The sequence below is a fragment of the Populus trichocarpa genome, chromosome 1 (genome assembly GCF_000002775.5).
Source record: "Populus trichocarpa isolate Nisqually-1 chromosome 1, P.trichocarpa_v4.1, whole genome shotgun sequence".
NCBI lineage: Eukaryota > Viridiplantae > Streptophyta > Magnoliopsida > Malpighiales > Salicaceae > Populus > Populus trichocarpa.
This window is the reverse complement of record NC_037285.2, coordinates 48,616,352-48,644,050: the sequence shown is the minus strand read 5'-3', so window position 1 is coordinate 48,644,050 and position 27,699 is coordinate 48,616,352. Positions and strand designations below refer to the sequence as shown.

General features: G+C 38.4%; 1 long non-coding RNA gene across 1 annotated transcript; it reads right to left on the bottom strand.

Moving 5' to 3' along the window:
• Positions 1-21,058: 21,058 nt before the first annotated feature.
• LOC18096023 (uncharacterized) lies at positions 21,059-23,430 on the bottom strand. The gene is made up of 2 exons (XR_002984620.2): positions 23,249-23,430; positions 21,059-22,421 (listed from the first exon to the last, which is right to left on the bottom strand). It is a non-coding gene; the product is annotated as an uncharacterized LOC18096023 (long non-coding RNA).
• Positions 23,431-27,699: the final 4,269 nt, after the last annotated feature.

Below are 27,699 nucleotides of genomic sequence, written 5' to 3'. Positions count from 1 at the left end.
CCATGATAAGATAAGGCATATAACGAAGCAGGTCGAGCAAGTAGCCCGTTATGCGGAAAGGTTGCAACGACAAGCTACCCAAGTTGGAAATGATGCTTCAAAGTATCGGGAATACATGGCAGCCATCACATGTTTTATTGGGGACTTAGCTAATAGGGGAAACGCCTTTTAAAGGGTAACAATGTATAACGCCCTGTTTTGTAATCATTGTATGAATGACTTCTATTTATAAGAAGGCCATGACCTATCTTTCTTTCTAAAAATGTGTTGGTAAGCTACAATGATAAGAACTTGGCAAACCCTCCTTTACAGTAATCGGGTCAACTCAGAAATCTTGCCTAAAGGATTACGAAAGTCATGAATCAACTTTAAAATATACATTTGCACGAGCATCATATTTTCATCACGCATTTGTTTTTAATTTATCATATGCATGCCAGATCGTGAAACATAGGTCCCACATCCAAAGTCCACAACACCCGGTCTAGAGCGAGAATGGAGAACGAAGAGAGAGCTCATTTAGAGTCACATTATCAGACCGAGTTGGAGTCCGTAAAAAATGAAGTTTCTCGGTTAACTGACTTACTTGAGCAGCTTCTAAGAGCTAAGAATGGGGAGGGAACATCAGCACAACAGCCTGAAGGAGCGCCAGCAGCTCACATCCCTCAGGTATCCCAAAACCAGGGGGCAAACTCGGCCAATGAACAACATTTTGTGCCTATCACCCCTATCCAGCCAACTCACGCTCCAATCACTGTGGACTTAACAGCGGAGGGAGTCCCGGATAATAGGTCTCCCAGTGTGATGGACCAAGACAAGCTATTTGCTCTGGAAGAAAGGTTAAGGGCAGTTGAGGGTAATGATTGGTTTGACCCCATACGAGCAGCCGAAGTATGTTTGGTACCAAACATCGTGGTACCAAAAGATTTTCGAATACCAGAGTTCATTAAGTATACCGGTTTGGAATGCCCAAACACTCACCTTCGATCCTACTGCAACAAGATGGCGGAAGTAATCCGTGATGATAAATTGCTAATCTATTTCTTTCAAGATAGCCTAGCAGGATCCGCTTTAAGCTGGTACATGAGGTTAGACAGCATCAGGATCAAGAGCTGGAGAGACTTGGTGGAGGCTTTCCTCAAACAGTACAAGTTTAACATGGAAATCGCTCCTGATCGAACAAATCTAATGGCAATGGAGAAAAGGAGCCAGGAGTCAGTAAGGGCTTATGCGCAAAGATGGAGGGATGAAGCAATGCATGTCCAACCCCCTTTGATAGAAACGGAGATGGTGAGCTTGTTTGCCAATACCTTCAAGGCACCTTATTATGAGCACCTAATGGGTAGTTCCTCTCAACATTTCTATGATGCGGTACGCAAAGCCGAAAGAATAGAACAAGGGATTAAAGCTGGGCGAATAGCAATGCCAGTGGAAAAGAAGGGTTTTATTGGCAGAAAGAGAGAGGGCGATGTTAACAATCTGGAAGGTGGGTATAAGGGCAAGAGAGTAGATTTCCATAATCCTCAAGTACCTACCTCTCAATTCTCACGCATAAACTTTAACCAACCTTTTTCCCCTAATCGAACAAATAACCAATCGAACTACCAAAATCACTACCAAAGACCTCATACAAAATACACTTCAGAACAACTGCCACCCTTACCCATGCCTTTGAAGGACATGTACGCCAAACTTTTGAGCATTGGACAAATAGCTCCTATCCCTACACTACCACTACAACCACCATTCCCAATTTGGTACAAGCCCGAGTTGGCTTGCGAGTACCATGGGGGTAATCTCGGGCATGGGATTGAAACCTGTTACGCCTTCAAGAAGAGGTTGTTAGAGCTTATTAAGATGGGATGGGTATCCTTTGAGGACAAGCCCAATGTTAATTCAAACCCATTGCCTAAGCATGCCCCAAATAGTAGTGGAATAGGCATGATCGAAGTGGGAAATCAATGTAAGGTGTTGAAGGTGTCCATGAAGAGGTTGTACGACATGTTGGTACAATCAAGATTTCTAAAGACAAAGGTGAAGAGCCATTTGGAGGGATATGATTACTGTGAATACCATGGAAGAGATGGACATCATATTGAGGATTGCATCGAGTTTTGCGAAAAGATTGCAAAAATGCTAAAAATAGGGGAGTTGAGGATTGAACCCATAAAGAGCAGCGGTGAGGTGAGTATGATGGAAGGACAAGATGAAATGACAGGAGTATGCAGGGTCCAGCAAACAGCTTATGGGCCCCCAAGGCTAATCTTGGTTAAACCGTCCTACACAAAAGGGAATCACAATGCCATGCCATATAATTATGGTTATGCCACTAACGTTCGAGCTCCTCTTCCTTCGTTCCAGCCTGAGATAAGTGGTTTGACCAGGAGTGGTCGTTGCTTTACGCCCGAGGAGTTGAGGAAGGCAAAGGGCAAAGAAGTGGTAGATCTGGACAAAGCACTAGAAGTTAATAAGCCAGTAACGGAAGATGAGTCGAATGAATTCTTGAAGTTGATCAAGCATAGCGAATATTGCATAGTGGATCAACTAAAGAAGACTCCAGCTAGGATCTCCCTTATGTCCTTGATACTCAGCTCTGAGCCGCATCGAAACGCCTTGCAAAAGGTATTGAATGAGGCATATGTGCCCCAAGACATTGAACATAAAACCATGGAGCATCTAGTGGGAAGGATCCATGCAACTAATTACCTGTACTTCACGGCTGATGAGCTTGATGCTGAAGGTACCGGACATAACAAGCCCTTATACATTACGGTTAGGTGCAAGGACTGCCTCATAGGAAAAGTACTCATTGATAATGGCTCGGCCCTTAACGTGTTGCCAAAGCACATGCTAGAAGAAATGCCGATCGATGAATCCCATATTAAGCCAAGTACTATGATGGCCAGAGCGTATGATGGATCGCCTAGGCCAATAATTGGGACTTTAGAAGTGGAGCTATACGTGGGACCACAAATGTTCCTAGTAACACTTCAGGTTATGGATATCCACCCTTCCTATAGTATGTTGTTAGGAAGACCTTGGATTCATGCAGCGGGGGCAGTAGCTTCGTCATTGCACCAATGCTTGAAGTATATCATGAATGGGATGTTGGTAACTGTCAAGGCCGAGGAGACAATATCCATGACAAAGAATGTAGCTGTGCCTTTTATCGAAGCGGGTGATTGCAAAGGTAACAATATCCATGCCTTTGAGATTGTGAACACCGACTGGGTGCCAGAGAACACAGTGCTAAGAAGGCCCAGGATCTCAGAAGCAGCAAGGATGGCAAGTCTATGCTTCTTGAACAGCGAGATCCCATTTCAGTATAACCTTATTATCGGGATACCAGAAGGGGTTAATCTGGAAAAGATGAAAAGTGCTGCTCAAAGATTTGGGCTAGGGTACCAACCTAACCAAGAGGATTATCGGTGGGCTGCTGGTTGGAGAAGGGCAAGAAGGATGGCTAGAATCAAAGGAAGAGAGCTAGAGGAAGAAAAACTAGAAATCCCTCCCCTTAGCGTGTCATTCCCAAAAGCTGCATACATAATGCAACATGATAAAGAGGCCGAAAGCCTTGATCAAGAACTGTCAAACATGAGCATAAATACCTTGGGGGAAAACAAGATGGAAGGAGATGACATGAAGACAGTAGCAAGAAAGGGAGATGAAGCACTCCCACAACTGACGATCTACACCATAGAAGAAGTATCCGCCAAGACCTTTGTGCGCAAGTTAGCTCAAGACGAGAAGTTTCAGAACTGGGTGACCCAAGAAGCTCCAGTGGTTTTCAAAATGTAAACCAATTTTGTTTGTCTTAACATGCTTTTGTCATTGCTTATGTTTGCTTTTATTTCCTCTAGTTGACAATCAAGGCTCATGATGTCAGCTAGATTTTATGCTTTTCATGAAGCCCACCTTTTCTTTAAATAAATTGTGAGATCATGCACTTTTCACAAATTGCTTTCTTTTTATGCATTTACACCAAACACTTCCCGCTTTCAGGAATCCTGAAAGCGGATCTCCCACAACATCACATACATTTAGCATCAAGAATAAATGGCCAAACTTGAACGAGCATGTGATAGCTATGGAAGAAGAAGAGTGGGATGAAAGCAATATCAGTGAATTCACCAGGCTAGTAGAACAACAGGAACAGACTTGGAAGCCTATCGCCGAGGAACTCGAAACCATCAATGTGGGCAGTGATCAGCTTAAGAAAGAGTTGAAAATAGGTACCCTAATTACTTCTGAACAAAGGATAAAATTGATCACCCTATTACAAGAATATTCAGATGTCTTTGCTTGGTCCTATGAAGATATGCCTGGTTTGGATACAAATATTGTGGTACATAAGATACCGTTGGAAGAAGGTTGTAAGCCAGTCAAGCAGAAGCTGATGAGGGCCCACCCGGATGTTTGGATCAAGGTCAAGGCAGAACTCGAGAAGCAATGGGATGCTGGTTTTCTAGAAGTAGTTAGATATCCACAATGGGTGTCTAACATTGTTGTGGTGCCTAAGAAGGAGGGGAAGATTAGAGTGTGCGTGGATTTTCGGAATTTGAATAAGGCTAGTCCCAAGGATGATTTTCCGCTACCACACATAGATGTTTTGGTGGACAACGCTGCCCGGAGTTCCACATATTCCTTTATGGATGGTTTTTCAGGATACAACCAGATAAAAATGGCTCCGGAGGATAAGGCGAAAACAACTTTTGTCACACCTTGGGGGACGTTCTGCTACAAGGTCATGCCATTTGGATTGAAGAATGCCGAAGCAACCTATCAAAGAGCAATGGTGACTTTGTTCCACGACATGATGCACAAGGAAATTGAGGTGTATGTAGACGACATGATTGCCAAGTCTAAAAGGGGAGAGGATCATGTTGAAGTTTTGAGGAAGTTGTTTGAGAGATTGAGGAAGTATGAATTAAGGCTCAATCCTGCAAAATGTTCATTCGGAGTTAAATCGGGTAAGCTGTTAGGATTTGTGGTAAGTGATAGAGGTATAGAGGTGGATCCAGATAAAGTAAGGGCCATCCAAGCTATGTCATCCCCTAAGACGGAGAAAGAAGTAAGAGGATTCTTGGGAAGGTTAAACTACATTGCTCGGTTCATAGCTCAGTTAACAACGACGTGTGAACCTATATTCCGACTACTAAGGAAAAAGAATCCTGGAACCTGGAATGAGGAGTGTGAGGAGGCATTCAATAAAATCAAGCATTATTTACAAAATCCACCTTTACTGGTTCCTCCGGTAGCAGGAAAACCTCTAGTATTATATCTAACAGTAACTGAAGCAGCCATGGGATGTGTATTGGGTCAGCATGATGAAACCGGAAGGAAGGAAAGAGCTATTTATTACTTAAGTAAGAAATTCACTGAATGTGAGTCTAGATACACGGAAATAGAAAGGCTTTGTTGTGCGTTGATGTGGGCGGCAAAGAGGTTGCGACATTATATGTTATACTATACCACTTGGTTGATTTCAAAGGTGGATCCTCTGAGGTACATTTGTAACAAGCCCTTTCTCTCAAGTCGAATTGCAAGGTGGCAAGTTCTATTAGCAGAATATGACATAGTATACATGACAAGGAAAGCCGTAAAAGGAAGTGCAATCGCGGACCATCTGGCCGATAATGCTAGAAAGGCATTACGGGAGGTCCATGAGGGGATTTGCTCAACCCATGCTAGCGGGCGTATGATAGCAAGGAAAATCCAGAGGGCTGGTTATTTTTGGATGACACTAGAGAAAGACTGTATCGACTATGTCAAGAAATGTCATAAATGTCAAGTTTACAGTGACAAGGTCAATATGCCACCAGCTCCTCTATTTAATCTAATATCCCCTTGGCCATTTGCAATGTGGGGAATTGACGTGATCGGGTCTGTTAACCCAAAAGCTAGCAATGGTCATAGATTCATCCTCGTAGCTATTGACTATTTCACAAAATGGGTAGAAGCTAGTTCATATGCCCACGTAACACAGAACGTAGTGAAGAGGTTTATAGAGAAGGACTTGATTTGTCGATATGGTCCTCCTGAAAAGATAGTGACAGATAATGCACAGAATTTCAATGGCAAAATGATAGCGGAGCTGTGTACTAAATGGAAAATCAAGCATTCGAATTCTTCACCATACCGACCAAAGATGAATGGCGCAGTAGAAGCCGCCAATAAGAACATCAAGAAGATTATTCAGAAAATGGTAGTCACATATAGAGATTGGCATGAGATGTTGTCATTCGCACTTCACGCATACCGCACTGCAGTCAGGACCTCGACAGGGACTACCCCATATTCTTTGGTATACGGTATGGAGGCAGTGATGCCGTTGGAAGTGGAAATCCCATCGTTAAGAGTATTAATGGATTCCGAACTAGAAGAGGCTGAGTGGGCCAAAGTGAGATATGAGCAACTGAACTTGATCAGCGAAAAGAGGATAGCTGCAATATGTCATCACCAACTTTACCAGAAACGAATGGCCAAGGCATATGATAAGAAGGTTAGACCGCGGTTGTTTCAAGAAGGGGATCTAGTATTGAAGAAAATATTGTCGTTACCTGGAGACGATCAAAGCAAATGGGCACCGAATTACGAGGGTCCTTACGTAGTAAAGAAGGCATTCTCAGGAGGAGCGCTGAAGTTGGCTAGAATGGATGGAGAAGACCTAGCTCGACCTGTGAATTCTGACTCTGTAAAAAGATATTATGCTTGATGTAGGCTCCTAAATCAATAAAGCAAAGTTTGGCCATTGACTTCTTTCTCTTTTGCATTGATCTCACAACAATCATTTTTTTTTTTTTAGGGTTTAGGGTTTAGGGTTTAGGGTTTAGGGTTTAGGGTTTAGGGTTTAATCCCAACAGTGTGTCTTGTTATCGCACCTAAAAAGTTTAGCATTGGCTGAATGAATTTCTTTTTTATACAAAAGCCCAGTTTAAAATCACATCCCTACACTGGGGGCAATAAGAGATGTTTTCATGAAAAGTTTTACGAAAGCCTATAGATTTGAAAACCAAGCTAAAAGCATTTGACAAAAGCATGACAAAGAGGCAATGATAAGTCATACATTTTGGGAAAAGGACTACTTGAAGAAAGTCAGAGACTTCTTCTTCAAGGATATGATAGGAGGCAACACGAGAGATGAATCCAAAGCAAGCTTATGTTAAGAGGGAGTCTCATGAACTAGAAGAAGAGGATGGGGCCTATGTTTCAAAACCAGGTACGAATGCATGCATGGCATCTAATCATGAATCATTGCACATATGTTTTTTTGGATCGTTACAGGAGGAGACCTTGATGCATTCCAACAAGATTGGAGACGAAGAAAGAATCATAGAGGATGATAGCAAAGAATCACGGTTTTGAACCATAGTGAATTCTGGAACAACGAGAAGAACAAGAAAAAGAGAGAATGAAAAGTTTTGAACCCTGCCATCAGGAAGAACGACATCAATATCAGCTTTGGTAATAAGGAATCACCAGATAGGATTCCAAGTTGTTTGAGATCGCCAGAAGGGATCTCGTATTTTGATATTGGTCAAAGGAGGTCGCCAGACGGGACCTCGTATTTCAGCTTTTAATAAAAGGAATCGCCAGATGGGATTCCAAGTTGACGGAGATCGCCAAAAGGGGTCTCGTATTTCGCTATGTGGAGGTCGCCAGATGGGACCTCATATTTCATGTTTGTTAAAAGGAATCGCCAGATGGGATTCCAAGTTGATTAAAAGAGATCGCCAGAAGGGATCTCGTGTCTCGCTATTTAGAGGTCGTCAGATGGGACCTCGTATTACCTGTTGAACAAAAGGAATCGCCAGATGGGATTCCAAGTTGAATAAAGGAGATCGCCAGAAGGGATCTCGTGTTTCGCTATTTGGAGGTCGCCAGATGGGACCTCGTATTACCTGTTGAATAAAAGGAATCGCCAAATGAGATTCCAAGTTGATTAAAAGAGATCGCCAGAAGGGATCTCGGGTTTCGCTATTTAGAGGTCGCCAGATGGGACCTTATGTTTCATGTTTGTTAAAAGGAATCGCCAGATGGGATTCCAACTTAAGGGAGATCGCCAGAAGGGATCTCGTATTTCGCTATGTGGAGGTCGCCAGATGGGACCTCATATTTCATTTGAATAAAAGGAATCGCCAGATGGGATTCCAAGTTGATTAAAGGAGATCGCCAGAAGGGATCTCGTGTTTAGCTATTAGGAGGTCGCCAGATGGGACCTCATATTTCATGTTGGTTGAAAGGAATCGCCAGATGGGATTTCAAGTTGAGGAGGATTGCTGTAAAAGACAAGTTTCAGATCAATCAAGCTTCAACCAGATCAGTTTCGGGAGTTCCGTTTTGGGTTTATCTTTATAAAACTTACTGCGCAAAACCTCTGCTCCGTAAGCATTATAAAGAGGGGGCATCTGTTGTAACCCATTTTTGGGTCCCCACAAAATATATATAAAAATATATAGCCAAAGGAGGTTAGGAAAATAACAGGAGGCAGAAGCGCTCAGAAAATGGTTGGAAAATTGGTCAAGGAGGGTAAAAATACAAAGATTGGATTTTTGACAGTATATTCTTGAAGGAGGAGAGCCCTGTTGAGAAGGGAAATTTGAAATTTGAGGAGAAAAACCCAAATTTGGATGTTTATGGACTTAATTGGATTTTTAAATGAATTTATAGGAGATTTGATTGTAAGAAAAATTGATTTTTAAGTCAATTTGGGCTTTAATTAGAAGAAATTTAAGTTCTGGGGCCAAAATATATTTTTTAGGAATTTATTAGTTCAAATCAGGGGCTTAATTGCATAATTATTGAAGTTTAAGGGCCAATTAGGGACTTAATTGAAGAAATCTGAAACCAAGGACCAAATTGGAAAAGGCGCGCAAGTATAGGGGCTGCAATTAACAAAATCCGGGGGCCAAATTGAAGAAATTGAAAGTTTAATGGCCAATTAGGGATGAAATTGCATAAATCCGAGACCAAGGACCATATTGCAAAAGGCGCGAAACTTTGGGGCCGAAGGTGAAGTTATGTCGGGACTAAATTGCATCAAATCAGAAGTTTTAGGGTCAATTAGGGAATAATATTGAACGAAATTGAAAGTCGGAGGACTAAATTGAAAATTGGCAAAGAAATCCCTATTTTTATCAAAACGGCACCGTTTTGCACTTAAAAAAAAAAAAAAAGAGAAGAGGCAGGAACCAGGCGACGCGTCGCCCGGTACTGTTCACTGTCTTCCCCGCCGAGCTGCCCGAGTGGCCGACTTCCAGGCGTGTTTGCTGCCTCGTTTGGCCCCCAAATCCGACAAAGCATGCACCGACATGTCCACCTGGAACCCATTTATCCTGGGGAGTGGTCCGGTCGGGTCAAAAAGGTTTGGAACAGCTCCGTTTTGTGGCCCAAATCGTGCACCTCGGGCAGTCTGCAAATTTGGCAGTTCGAGGTGCACACTTTGAACCAACGGTTTGAATTACTCAAGGCGAATCAAGGGCTGGGATGTTTTTCCAATTGAAGACGAGATTACCCTCTGTCCGGCCCTATAAATAGGATCAATTTTCATGCTCAAACGGTTGGCAAAGGAGAGCTCAAAATTGGCACAAAAATAAGCTTTTTCCTACCCGGTTTTCCTGCAAACAGCCTTCCCTCTCTTTTTTTTCTCTCTACCGTAGTCCAGCCCCCCACAGACCCACACACCCGAACAGCCCTCACACACCTCTCCCCTCCCCTTGATTTTCTTCTTCCCCTCAGCAGCCAGCAAAAAGGGACAACCCCCTCTCTTGCAAAGCCAAACCGGGGCAGCCCCCTTCCTTTCCTCTCATTCTCTTCCAGCAGTCCCAAAGAAACACTGTCCCCTCTCCCTCCCATCAACACAACGCCAGCAACAGATCTTCACCTCAGCTTCTCCTTCACCGCAGCTTCAACAGCCCCAGCAACGCCTCCCGCGGCCTCCTCAGCAGTGACAGCCTCCACAGGAGCAAGCCTCCGCCTTCCAGCTTCTTCACCGGCCAACAGCAGTCCTCCTTCCTCCAGCGACACCCAGCAGCAACCGGAGTAGCAGCTCCTTCCTCAGTCACACCAACAGCTCCAGCCGAGAGCTTTCCTTCTCCTCTGCAGGAATCGACCCCTTCTTCTTCCAGCCGGGACCAGTGCACGCCAGTGAAACCACCAGCCTCCACCGCAGCACCGCCGACATACCAGCAACGCACCGCCGCCTCCACGCCAGGTGCTCTTCTCCCCCCTCTTTTGCACATTGTTTGGGTTCTTCTCCTGCATGCAGAACGAGCAGCGTTCTGCATGCAGGAAGGGGGGAAAATAATTCCCCCCGTTTGTTTTTAATTATGCTGGGCCAGATTGGTTCTGGCCCAGCAATGTGGTTTTCTCCTGTGGGCCGGACTGATCCTAGCCCAGCCCTACTGGCTGGGCTGGTTCCGGCCCATGATAAAATAGATTTTGTTTGGGCCGAGATCGACCCAATACCCCTTGGCCCGAGATCGGCCCAGCCCAGCCCAATTATGTATTATATACTATGTATATTGTATTGTGTTTTGTATTATTTATATCTAGATATATACATAGAAAAATTAATTAATTTCTTCGAAAATTATTCCAAAAAATATGTGATTTTCTGCAAGTTTATTACTGTATTTTGATCAATATCGGTTTGTATTTTTATACTGTAAAGATACAAATCCGGTATTCAAATACCCGGTTTTCGTCAAGACACAAAAAAAAAATAAATAAAATATTTTAAAAAATGTTTTGTTTTCATGCATACGGCCTAGTCTCTCCAATATATATATATAAATATTATAACATCATATTTTTCACACAACAAAGAAAATTTCAAAACAATATATGTATTAGCATGCATTTTGGCTTTAATAACCAGTTTATTCAAGCCATGAGAACTAGGCCAATATTTCAAAAATTCTAAAAAAATCTTTTTGTCTTCTTTTAGTATTTGGGATTACGAATTTATACGTAAAACGTATTCCTGATATTAAAAATATGGTTTTTTTTTTTTTTTTACATAGACATTAGAACGGTTAGGTTTTACCCGATAAGATAAGGACCTCCTTATTGAGGAGGACTTTTCTTGAACCATAGACGGACCAACAAAGGAAACACAACGAGACCTTGAATTTTATCAGACAACTAAACAATGCAGCTTACCTTAGGTAGGGCGTATTTGGGGTGCTAATACCTTCCCTTTACGCAACCAGTCCCCGTACCCAATCTCTGAGACCAGTTAGGGTTCCTAGTGACCAAAATACTAGGTGGCGACTCCCATTCCATTTTCCTACCAACAAAAGACAATATTTTCTTGTCTCTCCACATTTGCCAGATAGATACCATACACACTTCCTAGATTTAAAAATTGGAAAACTCGCCGCGACGCCGCGCACCCGCGAAAGTTTTGATAGATACATGGGAAGCAAATAATGCAAAGATCATTACTTGGATCAACAATTCTGTTGAGCATTCGATAGATACGCAGTTGGCGAAGTATGAGACAGCAAAAGAGGTTTGGGATCATCTGCAAAGGTTATTCACACAATCAAAATTTGCAAAACAGTATCAATTAGAGAATGACATACGAGCTCTTCATTAGAAGAATATGAGTATTCAAGAGTTTTATTCTGTTATGACAGATCTTTGGGATCAATTGGCTCTTACAGAATCGGCAGAATTAAAGGCATGTGGTGCCTATATTGAGCGTAGAGAGCAGCAACGATTGGTACAGTTTTTAACAGCACTTCACAGTGATTTCGAAGGACTTAGAGGTTCAATTCTACATCGTTCTCCACTGTCTTCTGTTGACTCTGTTGTCAATGAGTTATTGGCTGAAGAAATACATCTTTAGTCTTATTCTGAAAAGGGAATCCTTTCTACTTCAAATCCTTCGGTACTAGCAGTACATTCTAAGTCATTCTCTAATCATCAGAACAAGTCCTACATAAAGGTTGGCTTCGATGAGTGCAGTTTCTATAAGCAGAAAGGTCATTGGAAGGCTTAGTGTCCTAAGTTGAGACATCAGAATCAAGCTTGGAAGTCTGGCAGTCAGTCACAATCTAATGCTCATAGACCACCTCAGAGTTATAAACCACCACACCACAATAATGCAGCAGTAGCTTCCCCAGGCTCTATTACCGATCCTAATATTTTGGCTGAGCAATTTCAGAAGTTTCTCTCCTTGCAGTCACAAGCAATGTTCGCTTCTTCTTCCATAGGTCAGTTGCATCATAGTTCCTCAGGTATGTCACACTCTGAATGAGTCTTGGATTCTGGTGCTTCCCATTATATGTCTCCAGATTCTTCATCTTTTACCTCTGTGTCCTCTTTGTCCTCCATTCCTGTTATGACTGCTGATGGCACTCCTATGCCCTTAACAGGTGTTGGATCTGTTGTCACACCTCACTTGTCTCTCCCTAATGTTTATCTTATTCCAAAACTCAAATTGAATCTTGCGTCTGTTGGTCAAATACGTGATTCTGGTGATTATTTAGTCATGTTTTCTGGTTCTTTTTGTTGTGTACAGGATCTGCAGTCTCAGAAGCTGATTGGGATAGGCCGTAGGAAGAATGGACTATATATTTTGAGATGAGTTAAAAGTGTCAGTTGCTGCTACTGCCGCTGCTACTACTACTGTTGATTTGTCTTCCTTTCGTTTGAGTCTTTCATCTTCTAGTTTTTATTTATGGCATTCCCGTCTAGGTCATATTTCGTCTTCTCGTTTGAGATTTTTGGCATCCATAGGAGCTTTAGGAAATTTGAAAACTTGTGACATTTCTGATTGTAGTGGATGTAAACTGGCAAAATTTTCCGCTTTACCTTTTAATCGAAGTATTTTTGTTTCTTCTTCACCATTTAATTTGATTCATTCTGATGTATGGGGACCTTCTTCTGTTGCCACAAAAGGAGGGTCTCGATATTATGTCTTTTTTATTGATGATCATACTCGTTATTGTTGGGTTTATTTAATGAAACATCGTTCTGAATTCTTTGAGATATATGCAGCTTTTCGAGCTCTTATCAAAACTCAACATTCTACTGTGATCAAATGCTTTAGGTGTGATTTGGGTAAGGAATACACCTCTAATAAATCTTGCCAATTGCTTGCCTTAGATGGAACCATCTACCAAACTTCATGTACAGATACTCCTGAGCAAAATGGTGTTGCTGAAAGAAAACATAGGCACATTGTCGAAATTGCTCGTTCTCTCTTGTTGTCTGCTTTTGTTCCTAGTGAGTTTTGGGGAGAAACTGTTCTTACTGCTGTAAGTTTGATTAATACGATTACATCTTCTCATAGTTCAGGCCTATCTTCTTTTGAAAAGTTATATGGGTATGTCCCTGATTATTCATCATTTAGAGTCTTTGGTTGTACTTGTTTCGTTCTTTGTCCTCATGTAGAACGTAGTAAGTTATCCTCTCGATCCGCTATTTGTGTCTTTCTGGGTTATGGTGAAGGTAAAAAGGGGTATTGTTGTTTTGATCCAATAACTCAGAAACTTTATGTGTCTCGTCATGTTGTCTTCCTTGAGCATATACCTTTCTTTTCTATTCCATCCACTACTCATAGCCTGACTAAAACTGATCTTATTCATATAGATCCCTTTTTTCTGAGGATTCTGGTAATGATACCTCTCCCCATGTTAGATCAATTTGTACTCATAACTCTGCAAGTACTGGTACTTTACTCTCTGGCACACCTGAAGCTTCATCTGAGATTGTGGATCCACCTCCACGTCAGTCCATCCACATTCGTAAGTCCACAAAACTACCAGATTTTGCTTATTCTTGTTATTCTTCATCATTTACTTCCTTTTTAGCTTCTATTCATTGTCTCTTTGAGCTCTCTTCCTATAAAGAGGCAATTCTTGATCCGCTTTGGCAGCAAGCTATGGATGAAGAACTTTTTGCTTTGCATAAGACAAATACTTGGGATCTGGTTCCTCTACCTCTTGGTAAGAGTGTTGTTAGTTGTCGTTGGGTGTATAAGATCAAGACTAATTCTGATGGGTCTATTGAGTGATACAAAGCTAGGCTGGTTGCAAAAGGATACTCTCAACGGTATGGTATGGACTATGAGGAGACATTTGCCCCGGTTGCAAAAATGACTACTATTCGTACTCTTATTGTCGTAGCTTCGATTCGTTAGTGGCATATTTCTCAGCTTGATGTTAAAAATGCCTTCTTGAATGGAGATCTTCAAGAAGAAGTTTATATGGCACTCCCTCCTGGTATTTCACATGACTCTGGATATGTTTGTAAGCTTAAGAAAGCATTATATGGTCTCAAACAAGCACCCCGTGCTTGGTTTGAGAAATTCTCTATTGTGATCTCGTCTCTTGGCTTTGTTTTTAGCAGTCATGATTCTGCTCTTTTTATTAAGTGTACTGATGCAGGTCGTATCATTCTGTCTTTATATGTTGATGACATGATTATTACTGGTAATGACATTGATGGTATTTCAGTCTTGAAGACAGAGTTGGCTAGACGATTTGAAATGAAGGATTTGGGTTATTTTCGATATTTCCTGGGTATTGAGGTAGCATACTCACCTAGAGGTTACCTTCTTTCTCAGTCGAAATATGTTGCAGATATTCTTGAACGGGCTAGACTTACTGATAACAAGACTGTAAATACTCCTATTGAGGTCAACGCGAGGTACTCTTCTTCTGATGGTTTACCTTTGATAGATCCTACTTTATACCGCACTATTGTTGGGAGTTTGGTATATCTCACCATTACTCGTCCAGATATTGCATATGCTGTTCATGTTGTTAGTCAGTTTGTTACTTCTCCTACTATTGTTCACTGGGCAGCTGTTCTTCGTATTTTGCGATATCTTCAGGGTACAGTTTTTCAGAGTTTTTTACTTTCATCCACCTCTTCATTGGAGTTGCGTGCATACTCTGATACTGATCATGGTAGTGATCCCACAAATCATAAGTCTATTACCGGGTTCTGTATCTTTTTAGGTGATTCTCTTATTTCTTGGAAGAGCAAGAAACAATCTATTGTTTCTCAATCATCCACCGAAACAGAATATCGTGTCATGGCATCTACTACCAAAGAGATTGTTTGGTTACGTTGGTTACTTGCTGATATGAGAGTTTCCTTTTCTCATCCTACTCCTATGTATTGTGACAACCAGAGTTCTATTCAGATTGCTCACAACTCGGTTTTTCATGAGCGAACTAAGCACATTGAGATCGATTGCCATCTTACTCGTCATCATCTCAAGCATGGCACCATTGCTTTACCTTTTGTTCATTCTTCCTTGCAGATTGCAGATTTCTTTACCAAGGCGCATTCCATCTCTCGTTTTCGTTTTCTGGTTGGCAAACTCTCGATGCTTGTAGCTGCCGCATCGTGAGTTTGAGGTGAGATGTTAAATAATATTTATGTAGTCTTATTTAGTAAGGGTAAAATAGTACTTTCAGTTTAACCTATATATACTTTATTTGTATTTAGGTTAAGACTAAGCACTTATAATATACAGATCATTTAGAATTCTAGCCTTCTTTTTGTGTTTCGTCTTAATTATTTTATCACTGCCTTGCCAGCATAAACGGGGCAGCTGTTCCATGCAGTACTGTTGATTCAAAGGCAGCTGCCTGTCTGGGTTTTGCCACTGGCAAAGCTCCGAAGCCAACTCCTGATTGCTGCACTGGGCTGCAAGATCTTGCCAAAACTGTTAAAACAGTTGATGATAAGAAGGCTATTTGCAAATGCTTGAAAGCTGCCGGAGGCTCTTTGGGTGTGAAATAGCAGTTCGTGAGCAAGATTCATGGGGCTTGCAACATCAAAGTTGGATTCCCTGTATCTACAAGCGTCAACTGTGATGCGTAAGTATATTGTTGTTACATTATAAGGTGTTGATGTCCATTGATCTAGCCTCAAAGCTTCAAGGAAACGAGGTTAATTTGGATTTTCTTTCCTTGTGTTTTGCAGGATCCACTAAATGACCATGAGGCTGTTTCTGGTTGAGGAATTATCTTAAATTACATAATACTAAATAAGACAGTTTAGGCAACGCCATATGAGGTCCTTGTCAGACACTCTTTTGGCCTGAACAATCATGTAATTTGGTGTTGATTTTAATGGATCAGTTTAGTATTTCATCACTTCTCTGCAGTTTGAATATTTTATGAAATTGTTTTGGCAATTTCACTATCCTTTTCAGGACAACAGCGGAGGCAAAACCCTGTTTTTAATTAAAGAGTAAAGACTAAATCTTTCCCCATAAAAACCATCACCCGGACAGATATTCTCTATCAACCAAAGCTACTAGCTGCATTTGCAATACAGAACAAGAGTTAGTATATTTGTCAATATTAGAAGTTGCTTTTGAACACTACAAAACCATAAAGAACATCTTCTTCGCTGTGTTCTTCCTCCTCTCCTTCATCTTCTGCCTCGTTAACATTAACAAGGCAGCAGTTCCATACAGCAGCACGTCAACGCGGAGGCAGCTGCCCTAGTGTGGGGTTCGCCAGACCTCCTGGTTGCTGCACTTGGCTGCAGCAGCTTGCTCAAACTGTTAAACAGTTGACAATAGGAAGCCTATTTGCAAGTACTTGAACCAGCTTGAAGGCTGTGCTGGAGGCTCTTTTGGGGTGAAATATCAGTTCTTAAGCAAGATTCCTGGCCGCTCGAAACATCAAATGACTAACCAACAGTCCTGGGGCCTGATCCCTATGAAAAATAAAAATCATTAAAGTAGTGCTCTAACCTACAAGCACCGTAGATGACAGTTGAATGTAATCAGGTGCGACTTAGAAAGATTATACAGCCACGAAAGACCAACGATCAGACTACATCAAGTCAGCTTTGTAGCCTATAAAAGGCACTTGAATTCACCTCATTTTTGTATCATAACTTTGCAGCCATGTAATACTAGAAATTAAGCCTCAGCTCAAATATACTGCATCTATACTGATATGAAATGCTTTTCCCTTGTAAGAAAACTAGTGTGATTATTAATGTCTACATGGATAATACACTAAAGTGTTGATGGATTTGATTAAAATCATCACAGTGAGATGATGGGAATCTGATTCTTAATTAAGCTTTGAGTGCTTGTTATGGCTGAAAAAGTGCAATGACCACCTATCAATACAATGTCTATACGCACATGAGTGTGTAAATCTGACGAGGGATAAAATTTGAGATCCCTACAAAATTCATTGGATTGGACTCGAGGTGTTTACATGACTCAACAAAAATAATACATCCAGACTGACCTTGCATCCCTCCTCAGGGGACTGGTCAAGCATCCCCTTGGGCTCTCTCTGTGTCCCCCTAAACGAACTAGCCACGCATTCCCCGGACTCCCTTGAACTGCTTGAAGTAATATTATATATGTTTTATGCTAGCTTGAGGTATTATATATAATTCTACTAAGCTTTTTTCTGGTACTCGTGTTGTATCATTTTGCTAAACTTGTAGAGCCTTTTCACAGGGCAGAGAGAGTTGTCTTTATTTTGTTTTTCTACCTTAATATCCCACAAGGATACGTGTGATCATGTCACAAAATGTAAGTTAATGCTACCATTTTCAAGAAAGTAGTAGTTTTATGGCTTTTGATGTACTTTTCTTGGTCCTCCACAGGGCATTGACTCGAGCATCAACTGTCTATTCTCGTTATATTATAGGTTCCCCCCATTGACTCTCTTCAGAGCTTAAGCTCCCACTAGAAACAAGCAAATGACTCAAGCACCTAGTGATTTGCTTATGCTTTGATTTTGGCCTTGCAGCATTCACTAGATTTCCGACAGTGGAGTTGAGCAGTGTATTAGAGAGAACAGAAATTTACTACTAGTTGAATGGAATTGTTGAAGGCGATGCATGCGGTATTCTTCATGTTTTTCAATTGCTCTAAATCCCTCCTTTGCTACTGGCACTATCTGTACAATAATAACTCTAAGCTACCCTTATGAGGGCACCAAGAAACCCTAGCATGAGAAAACAAGTTCTAATCAGTACTCCAGTCTTGCTGCTTGGTGTAGCATGTTGTTCTCCAAGTGGATTAATTTACACACTTTGCATCATATTAAGGGAGAACAGAGAAGGAAAAATAAAGCTCTTCTAACATGTTCAAACTTCTTTTGCTACTCCATCTTGTTCATCTGATCCCGGATGTACTAAATGTTCCATGCCAGTAAAGAAATTCCTAGCCCTCTTAGGCAAAAAGAACAAAAAATTGCCGTTGTCTCTGCTCTTTGCATTATTAATGATGATTAAGAGCTTCTGTATTGAGTTCTCTGAAATGGCCTTCCTACAGAGTTATGTATCCACCGTGCTTATTTGCAAAAGGGATGGCATATTCAATGCTATAGCTCTATTTGAAATTTGAATTTAACTTGGAAGATAATCTTCGCAACATGAATTAACTAGTAAAATAATGTTTGTTTTTGTGTTAAATTTTTTTAGTTTTTTTTCTTTAAATTATTTTTTTTATGATTTTGGATTATTTTTATGTAATGATATTAAAAATAAATTTTTTAAAAAAATATAATTGTTTTAACAGATTAATAATTTTGGATTTTTTTACTATATATATAAATCCTCTGTCATCTTTTTAAGATTGTGGTCCTGGGTATATAGTAAGCAAGCATCAAGAGTGAAGCTTTAGCAGATAAAGTTTTAGGGATATGTATACATATAATTTAATTAATTAATTACTGGAATTTACATAGGAAGAGTTTTTGACGAAAATTTTGGAAAATTATTACACATGTGACTAACCTGGTCTAGAACATATACTTGTTTGTTTGATGAAAATTATGTGAAGTGTACTATTAAGGTGCTTGCATGGGTGAAACCAATATGAAGATATACAGCCCTGCCATGAAAGTCCTGCCAGGATCATCAATCCCAATGAATTTTAACCTGCAACATAATCAGAATTCATTGGAAAGCTCAAACTTTGACAAAATCCCAGCTCCCAAAGACAATATTTTTCCCTATAAATACCCATGAAGAACATTGTCCATCAACCAACACTAGTAGCTGCATTTGCAACATCCAAGAGTTTATTGGGAGTTACTTTGAACACTAGAAAACCATGAAGAACACTTTCTTTTATGTGATCTTCCTCCTCTCCTTCATCTTTTTCCTTGCCAACATGAACGAGGCAGCTGTTCCATGCAGCACTGTTGATGAAAAGGCAGCTGCCTGTGTAGGGTTTGCCACTGGAAAATCTCCTAAGCCAACTCCTGCTTGCTGCACTGGGCTGCAAGAGCTTGCCAAGACTTAAAACAGTTGATGATAAGAAGGCTATTTGCAAGTGTTTGAAGGCTGCCGGAGGCTCTTTGGGGGTGAAAGACCAGTTCTTGAGCAAGATTCCTGGAGCTTGCAACATTAAAGTTGGATTCCCCGTCTCTACAAGCGTCAACTGTGATGCGTAAGTATAATCTTGTTACATTATAGGTTCCGTTGATCATTCTTCTCACAGCTTAAGCACTAAAAGCAGGAGCACCTAATGAATTGCTCATGCTTTGAATTTGGTTTTGCAGGATTCACTAGATTTCTTACAATGAAGTTGAGCAGTGGTTGAAGAGTTTCTTAAGAGATGATGGGAATTTACTACTGGTTGAATAAAACAGTTGAAGGCAATGTATGTGGTCTTTTGCTAGACCCTACTTTGTACCTTAATAATCATGTGATTTGATACTATATTGGCTTCTAAATCCAGTTTTCACGTTTTTCATTTCTTCCTCCTCTTATCATCTTGTCATGTGCTAAACTTCGAATTTTGACGTATGGCAAGACACGCATTGCAGTGTTGTTGAAATATAGATAAACCGAACTAAAAATATGCAGGGTAGTGAAGAAAACAAGGTGAGTTGAGCCACCTGCTCTGCTTCATTTGTTCACGTTTTCTTGCAAGCACAATGTTCTGCTCTCTTCATATCCAGCTATCAGGCCCTAGGCCCTAAAGACCAAGTCCATTGACAACCAAAATTGTCCATTTATCACTGACATAGACACCCATAACAAAACGAGCTTTATGCAAACATCATGTGTAGAATAAGCATGGCCTTATGGGAGCATCAAATTATCACCAAGAATGCTGGCATGTGCAGTCCTGCCAACAATTTGATTGCTTCGAAACCATATGAAGCCTCGAATGATTAGCATTTCACAAGTGAAAAATTAAGTTACAAATAAGAAACCAAAAAATTAATCTTAGATTCTACCTTGCTCTTTGGGGTAGCATATTGTTCTTGATTAGGATTTACAAATTTGCTTCAGGGAGAACAAAAAAAGAAAAAAAAAAAGGATCACCCTACTGCATCACTCAGTCATCAATTTATAATCAAACCACTACACTAAGCGATTACCACGGTATTTCCTGGCCATCACAGGCAAACAGTTTGCCATTATCTTGCCTTTTTGCATTATTAATGAAGCTTAAGAGTTTCTGCAATGCAAACTCGTGAAAAGCTTGCCTTCAGGAACATTTCTATGAAATGGCATAAAGAGGTCTGTGTCCACTGTGCCAGGGTGCAGAAGGATGCCTATTATCGGATCCTTCTTTCATGCAAACTCTACCGACACGGTTTTTGTCGCTGCAATCAGCAAACAAAACAAATACTATCACAAGAGAAGTCAAATAATGAGGGCTTTAAGGTGCGTCATTTTAGTTTGGTATAAAACAATAACAAAAGCTAACAGCGATTGATTACCGCCCCAAACAGAGTTATGTGTAAACACACACCAAGATACCACGTTTCCACGCCACAGTCATAGTCATCCTCTTCATGTGTATTTGCATATTCTTAAGGGACTACCAATCAAAATCATTCTAAGACATGATTTAAGTGAGTGAGCTAGAAGATCAGAAACTTGAATCATATTAGTCAATGGAAAGTGGAGATGGGAAAGTGTACTGATTAAGCGTGTGCGTGCGCGTGTGAAATTTTTAAGGTGGAAAATGTTTACTCGAAGGAAGTGGATGGACAAGATGAGGAAGGTGACATCCAGTAAGGTTTCACAATTTTTGCAAGTGTAACCATGAAGCAAATGACATCCAGAAAGCCTTCACAGAAGTAAATGCCATGCAGGGAATCTTTTAGAATCTTATTCAAAGACCACAGAAATTTGTTTCACAAAGTAATTATTTCTTCATTGATTTTTCCTGCCTCACAAGGACTTGGCCAGAAAACTTCAGGACACCGAGCTTGTGCTGTGCATCGCCAATCTGTAGCATGTGCATTGGATGGTCAAAACAAAGAAAATGAGGTACCCCATATGCATGAGTAGTCTCACATTTTAGGCAATGGTACCCATGGCAGATTCCTTGCCAAGTTGCACTCAAAAGAGTGTTGAGAGTTGACATATAGAATATTCCTTGCCAAGGTGAAAATAAACATAAGCCAACATAGATGTCAGTCACTAAAGTGATCATGATTCTTCTTGTCATACCCAATAGCAATACTAGCAAACAGTTGGGAGCTCAAGCCAAGTTATCACATCCACATAAAATATGCTCGGATCTGAAAGGACACACCTTGCGGTAATGTAACATTTCATTGCTGGTGGAAATGGTCAGCAAACAGTTAAATTTGATAAAAAATGAAGCCATGAATCAAGAAAATCATGCCAAGGGAACTTTGGGGAGGAAATCATATGCTGATTTAAAGCAGACTTTGAAGATCGATATGAATGCCAGCCCCCTAGATGATTATCTTCATTTGAGCCAACCCTGGCACTTAAATTGGCAACCACGCAACATCCCTTTCAAGTCTCCTCCAGCCATCAGAAGAGGCCACATGTGCTGCAAATGGCAAACAGTGATATTATGCTATGTTGTGAATCATTACCTCCAAGAAGAAACAAAAGGGGCAATAAAGAAACCCCTATTGCAACAACTTTATCTTTGCCTAGTAATACTAACATTATATTTGAACACATCTCTTCAGGGCTAACACTACTAAGAAATTTCTGTGTCTGCAATAATTATTTCTTCAATACTAATAACTACTATTACTAGTTATAAACAGCATAGGAAATGCTTGTGATTTTTCTTTTCTTTTTGTGCTATAGCTTTCCATTTATCCAAGGATCGATTTAAAATGAAGGCTTCTTTCCTCTTATTAAGGAAAAGGTAAAAGGTATTCTTCCTGCATTTTGCTTCATGCTCACAATGTCCCTTCCTAGGGAGACATCCTCTACAATTTTTCAGGATATTGGAAGAAAAAACTATGAAAACATGACTAATTTTGGTATTCAATACGCTTGATATTCCAGCATTCATAAATTGTTGATCTTAACCCACAAACAGCCACACCAAAAAAAAAAACCTTAAGGCGCTCAGCAAACTTATTTTTCAAATCAGTAATTCCCGTTGCCCCACTAGGATTTCAGCAAGTAGCAATAACATGCCCTTTGTCATTCTTTTCCAGAAGTTGTTTAACCTGCATCAGGCAGTACACAAGTCAATTTTTGCTCACAGACTCAACTGATTCCTTGCACTGATAAATTACAATCTAATGACGACATCAATTAACCCAAAAAGAAGAATAATAGGTTTTTGTCATTTATTTTCCCCAAAAGTCAGTTGGCATCAAGACCGATACTAAATCAACTTATTACAAAGTCCTTCTACCTTGGAAGAAAATTGAGGACAATTATATTCTTAAACAGAGTCTAAAATTCATATCCAATGGGATGCCAACAAGCAATCTGGCACACAACAGCACCATAATCTAATCAGTTTGTTCCTAAGAATTTTAGCACAACAATGCAACTAACTACAGCTGAGAAAGCAATGAAAACTGACATGAAAATGTTTGGCATCCTTAAATGACTCCAAGGATGAATTAGTCCATAAAATCCATCTTTCGAAAACAAAAACCAAAAAAAGGAAAGCCCTTTCGTTGATTATCAAGGAAATGAACACCCTTTCAATGCAAAATGGAAAATAAAAGAAAAGAACCAAACAAGCAGCTCTCTAGTAATTCATCAAGACTATGACAAGACAAGGGAAGAAAAACATTAGCCACCAATGTGATAGGTCTCAATCAACATACTTAATTAATCATACAGTTTCTTTAATTATGCTAATCAAGTAATCTAAGTTCAATCATCAAGAGCCAAATGCCAATCATCTAGCTTACACATTCTTCTCCAAATCTTTCTCCACAAAACAACACCAACCATTTTCGGCAAATGCAAGAAACCAAAAGACAAGAACTTTGTATAAAACAAAAAAACAACTGAAGTGAAAACAAGAAAAGCTTACAAATTCAAGGCCAATTCATCTAGAAGTTCCTTGAACCACTGAGACTCCACATTCCCATTTAAGAGCAGAAGATGCAAAACCCCTTCTCATTGATCTGAAAGCCAATGGTGTGGCCATGAATTCTCGGCTGTTAAGAAGCCAAAGCTTCAATCTTTTTTAACTCAAGTTTTTTAGACTGGAAACAAGACATCTGAACAGTTAAGTTAGATTAACTTGTAAGTTGTAGGGTGTGTGGCATGTTTATTTTTTAAAATATTTTTTATTTTAAAATATATTAAAATAATATTTTTTTTATTTTTTAAAAAATATAATTTTAATAACAACATATAAAAAAATACATACGTTAAAAAATAATTTTAAATAAATATAATACAAATTTTTACCCTACGACATTTGAGCCTAGTTTCCAAACACTACTTTAATCAAATACTAAAATAAAATTTTATTAATTAGTCCCAAATTTTTCATAAATTTCCCAATTGAGCCCTTTATCAATTTGTTTTTTAATATTTTATGCTATAAAACATTATTCCTTGGACAATTTTTATACAAAAGTTTATTAGAAATCGATGAAAAGACCCAATTGATAAATTTTTCAAACCTTTTGGACTTATTTGATAAAATATATTGCTTGGAGCAAAATTCAGAATTGTATAATAAATTAGGGGCTAATTTGAAGTTTCTCCTTGTATTATAGATAAACAAATGTAGATAGACAACAAGATAGATGAGTATTTATGAATGCAATTAAACTCGGGTAAACTTGTTGACATAAAATTTGATTTAAGTTTAGTTTTAAAGTAAAATGAATAGAAATTGATTTAGATGATCTAATAAGTGAACTCGAATTATAATTGACTTAGTAAAAATACAAATTAATTTTTTAAAAAATTAATATAATATTTCTTTTTAAAAATAAAATATATTATTTTGAATTGACTCTTATTAATTAAAATTAATTATGTTAACCATTGATATGAATTTTTAATGGGTTTAATAACTTTATTATTAATAACAGGGAGTTAGTAAGTGTCATTTTTTGTGCGGGGAAAATAAATGCTGATGTTAGCTCTTAAGAGCACAAAATGAAAAAATTGTAGATTCAGATATAGCATATTATAAAATAGGCCCAAGAATATTTCATCTATAAGGGCTTAATATAACAAGAGAAAAGAATATAATATATATATATAAGTAATTATTATCGAAATCACCAAAATTAATTCTATTTTTAAGACTTGATTTTTTTTATATAGCACTACAGTGAAAGCCAAGTTATAACCATAGTTATTAAACCCGATCTGGGGTTGACCTGGTCAAGGAGCCGAGTCTCAGGTTTCATTGGTCAACCTGGAAAAATTTTAAAAAATATTTAAAGTTTTAATATTTTATATAAAAAAATTAAAAAAATCCATGTAAATATAGGTTGTATATATTGTAAATAATGAAGTTTGAAAGCATATTTTTTTAAAAACAATTATTCCACATTAAAAAGATAACATGTTAAACTTTTAAGTTAAAGTATTTAAACCAAAAAAGTTTTTTATCCCACATTTAACAAACATAATTTTTTTCTTGGGAACATAAAGTATATATACTAATGGGTTTCAAATCCCATATTGAAAAAACATAACTTTTTTTCTTGGAAACATAGAGTATATATACGAAAGTGCTTCAAATCTCACGTTGAAAAGATACTATATTATCCTTTTAAGTTGAAGTATTTAAACCAAAAAGTTTTTTATCCTACATTGAAAAAACATAACTTTTTTTCTTGAGAACATAAAGTATATATACTAATGAGTTTCAAATCTCACATTGAAAAAACATAACTTCTTTCTTGAGAACATAGAGTATATATACTAATGGGTTTCAAATCTCAGATTGAAAAAAAACATAACTTTTTTCTTGGAAACATAGAGTATATATACGAAAGGGCTTCAAATCCCACATTGAAAAAATATTATGTTATCCTTTTAAGTTAAAGTATTTAAACCAAAAGGTTTTTTATCCCACATTGAAAAAACATAACTTTTTTTCTTAGGAACATAGAGTATATATACTAATGGGTTTCAAATCCCATATTTGAAAAAAGAAAAAACATCGGGTCTCATCCAGGTTCAACCGGGTCGCCCGGGTCATGGGTCGACCGGGTTTTGCCAGGTTGTTGCCCCGGCCGGTCTTTTATGAAACCTGGACCGGTCCAGCCACCAGGTCGTCCGGGTCCTGAGTTGACCCGCCGAGCCGTGTTTAATAACCAGGGTTGAAACCAAGAAAAAATATTATAATTCTTCTTAGAAGAAACTAAAATAAAAACTGGAGATTAATAAGAAAATTTAAAGAAAATTAAATTTGTGAAAAGAAAACATAAGAGATATTTCATTGTTTATATGTTCAGTTCAAAGAGATTGTCCATTCAACGAATTAGCTTGATCATCAAAGTAAAATAAATATTTTTTTTTAATTTAAGCAAATACTAAAATTCATTTAAGCAAGGAAGATAAAACATATTAAATTAATTAGAAAAAAATTCCTAATTAATTCTTAACATCAATCGAATTAAAGATTGAAAATAAATTTTTATATTCTGTGAAGTAAGCTTGAAAAACAAAAAACAATCAAGTATTTCAAGCTATCGTTAAAAAACTTAATGATTTTTACTTGTCTTATTTTTTTAACCTAAAAGTTAAATTAACCAAATTCATTTATTTTTCTTCCTTCCTGATTCAAATAAAAAATTACGGATTGAAAATTCACAAAAAGAAAAGTATGCCTACCGCATAAAACATTTAAAAAGCTTGAATGAAAAACAGTAGCTTACATACCAAATTTAAGCAAAACAAGTACTTGAATGTCCAGAAAAAAAGTTATAAATATCTTTTCTCACAATTTAAAACAATAATGGAACAAAATTCATCTTAAATGAAAGCCAAAGTTTAGTTTATAGCTGCTGAAAAATTGAAAAACAAAGAAGAAAAGAATGTTGCATCCCTCTTATTTTAGTTGCCTCCCTCCCGTTCCAGTTGTGTTTTGCTCTATTTATTCTCCTTTGGTTGCTGAATTTTCTTCAAAATTCTTAGGCTAATTAGAAGTCCTTGTGCTACTTAATTATTTCCTTTGTTTATCTAGTCCTAAAGGTTGGTTAAATTCCTCAGAATTTATGTTGAAAACAGATTCTGTTATTGTCATAACTCTGTTGTAATTCCAATCTTACAGTAACTTAGACTTTGTTTCTAACTTGGTTTCATACACTACCCAATCATCTCAGCTTTATCCTATCATTCATGGCATGTTAAAGGCTTCATCTGCATCTTTTTTTTATTATAAGGCTTACCATTTCTATATCAGACTCTTAGCTTTTATTGGGATGCTCGACATCATATTTCCACACTCTTCAAGTGTTTGAAAAGGTTGGTGTTTCACTCATATTCATTCCACAAAAAATACTCTACTATAAGCTTTCATTTCTTCTCTCTCTCCTCCATTTATTTACATGCATGCCATCAATCAAAAGGTCTTTTCAAGGGTTGTAATAGAGCTTGGGTTACGGTTTGGTGGATACTTTTAGTATGGTTGCTCATCATCTTCATGATTTGGGTAAGGTAGTGTTTCTAGCTTTAAGGTTTGAATTATCAGTTTTCATAAAAACAAAATATATATGCTCAAAAGGATTTTTCTCAAAGGAAAATATTGTTTCAAAGGTAGGCTAATAAGTTAAATGGTTTTTTCAAAAAAAACATTTTCCTTAATCATCTTTATGTATGTATGTATGTATGTATGTAACCATGCAAAATATGGTTTTGAAGAGAATTATGGCAAGTCCTAAAAAGAATGATTGATAGAAGAAAATCTCTCATAAAAAATAAATTATAGAGACCAATATAGATGTTTTGGTCTTAAGGCTCAAAGTTTGGCTTATTTCTATCAAATCTAGTTATTCTATTTTCAAAAATCAAAACTTGATTTCACATTCTGTAAGAAGTAAGATCATCATTCAAATCATATTATGACTTCTTTAACAAATCCTAATATATATCGTTAATGACATTAGTCTCATCAAAAAGCAAACCTAACATGCTATATTATTCATTGAAACTTTAATGATATACAAAACAATTCGAAACAATTTCAATAATAATCCCCCTCACACTTAGCTTGAACATTGTCCTCAACGTTTAAGTGATTAAAGAAAAATTACTAGTGAAGGAAAACTCCTTTGATTCTGCATTGATGACATGCTGGGATTTCATTATTTTGGCATCCAAGACAACAACTTTCATTCATCCAGAATGTTTTTTGTTTTTGTCATATCCTGCTGGATTTGGCTGCTGCATTTGTTGTTGTGATGTCGTGTCTTGCTAAGAATTAGTATAGTATGGCAGAGCAAGTAAATGGTATGGGAACCAAGTGTAGGCATGGGTGCTAGTAGAGGAGATTTCATTGTTGGGGCT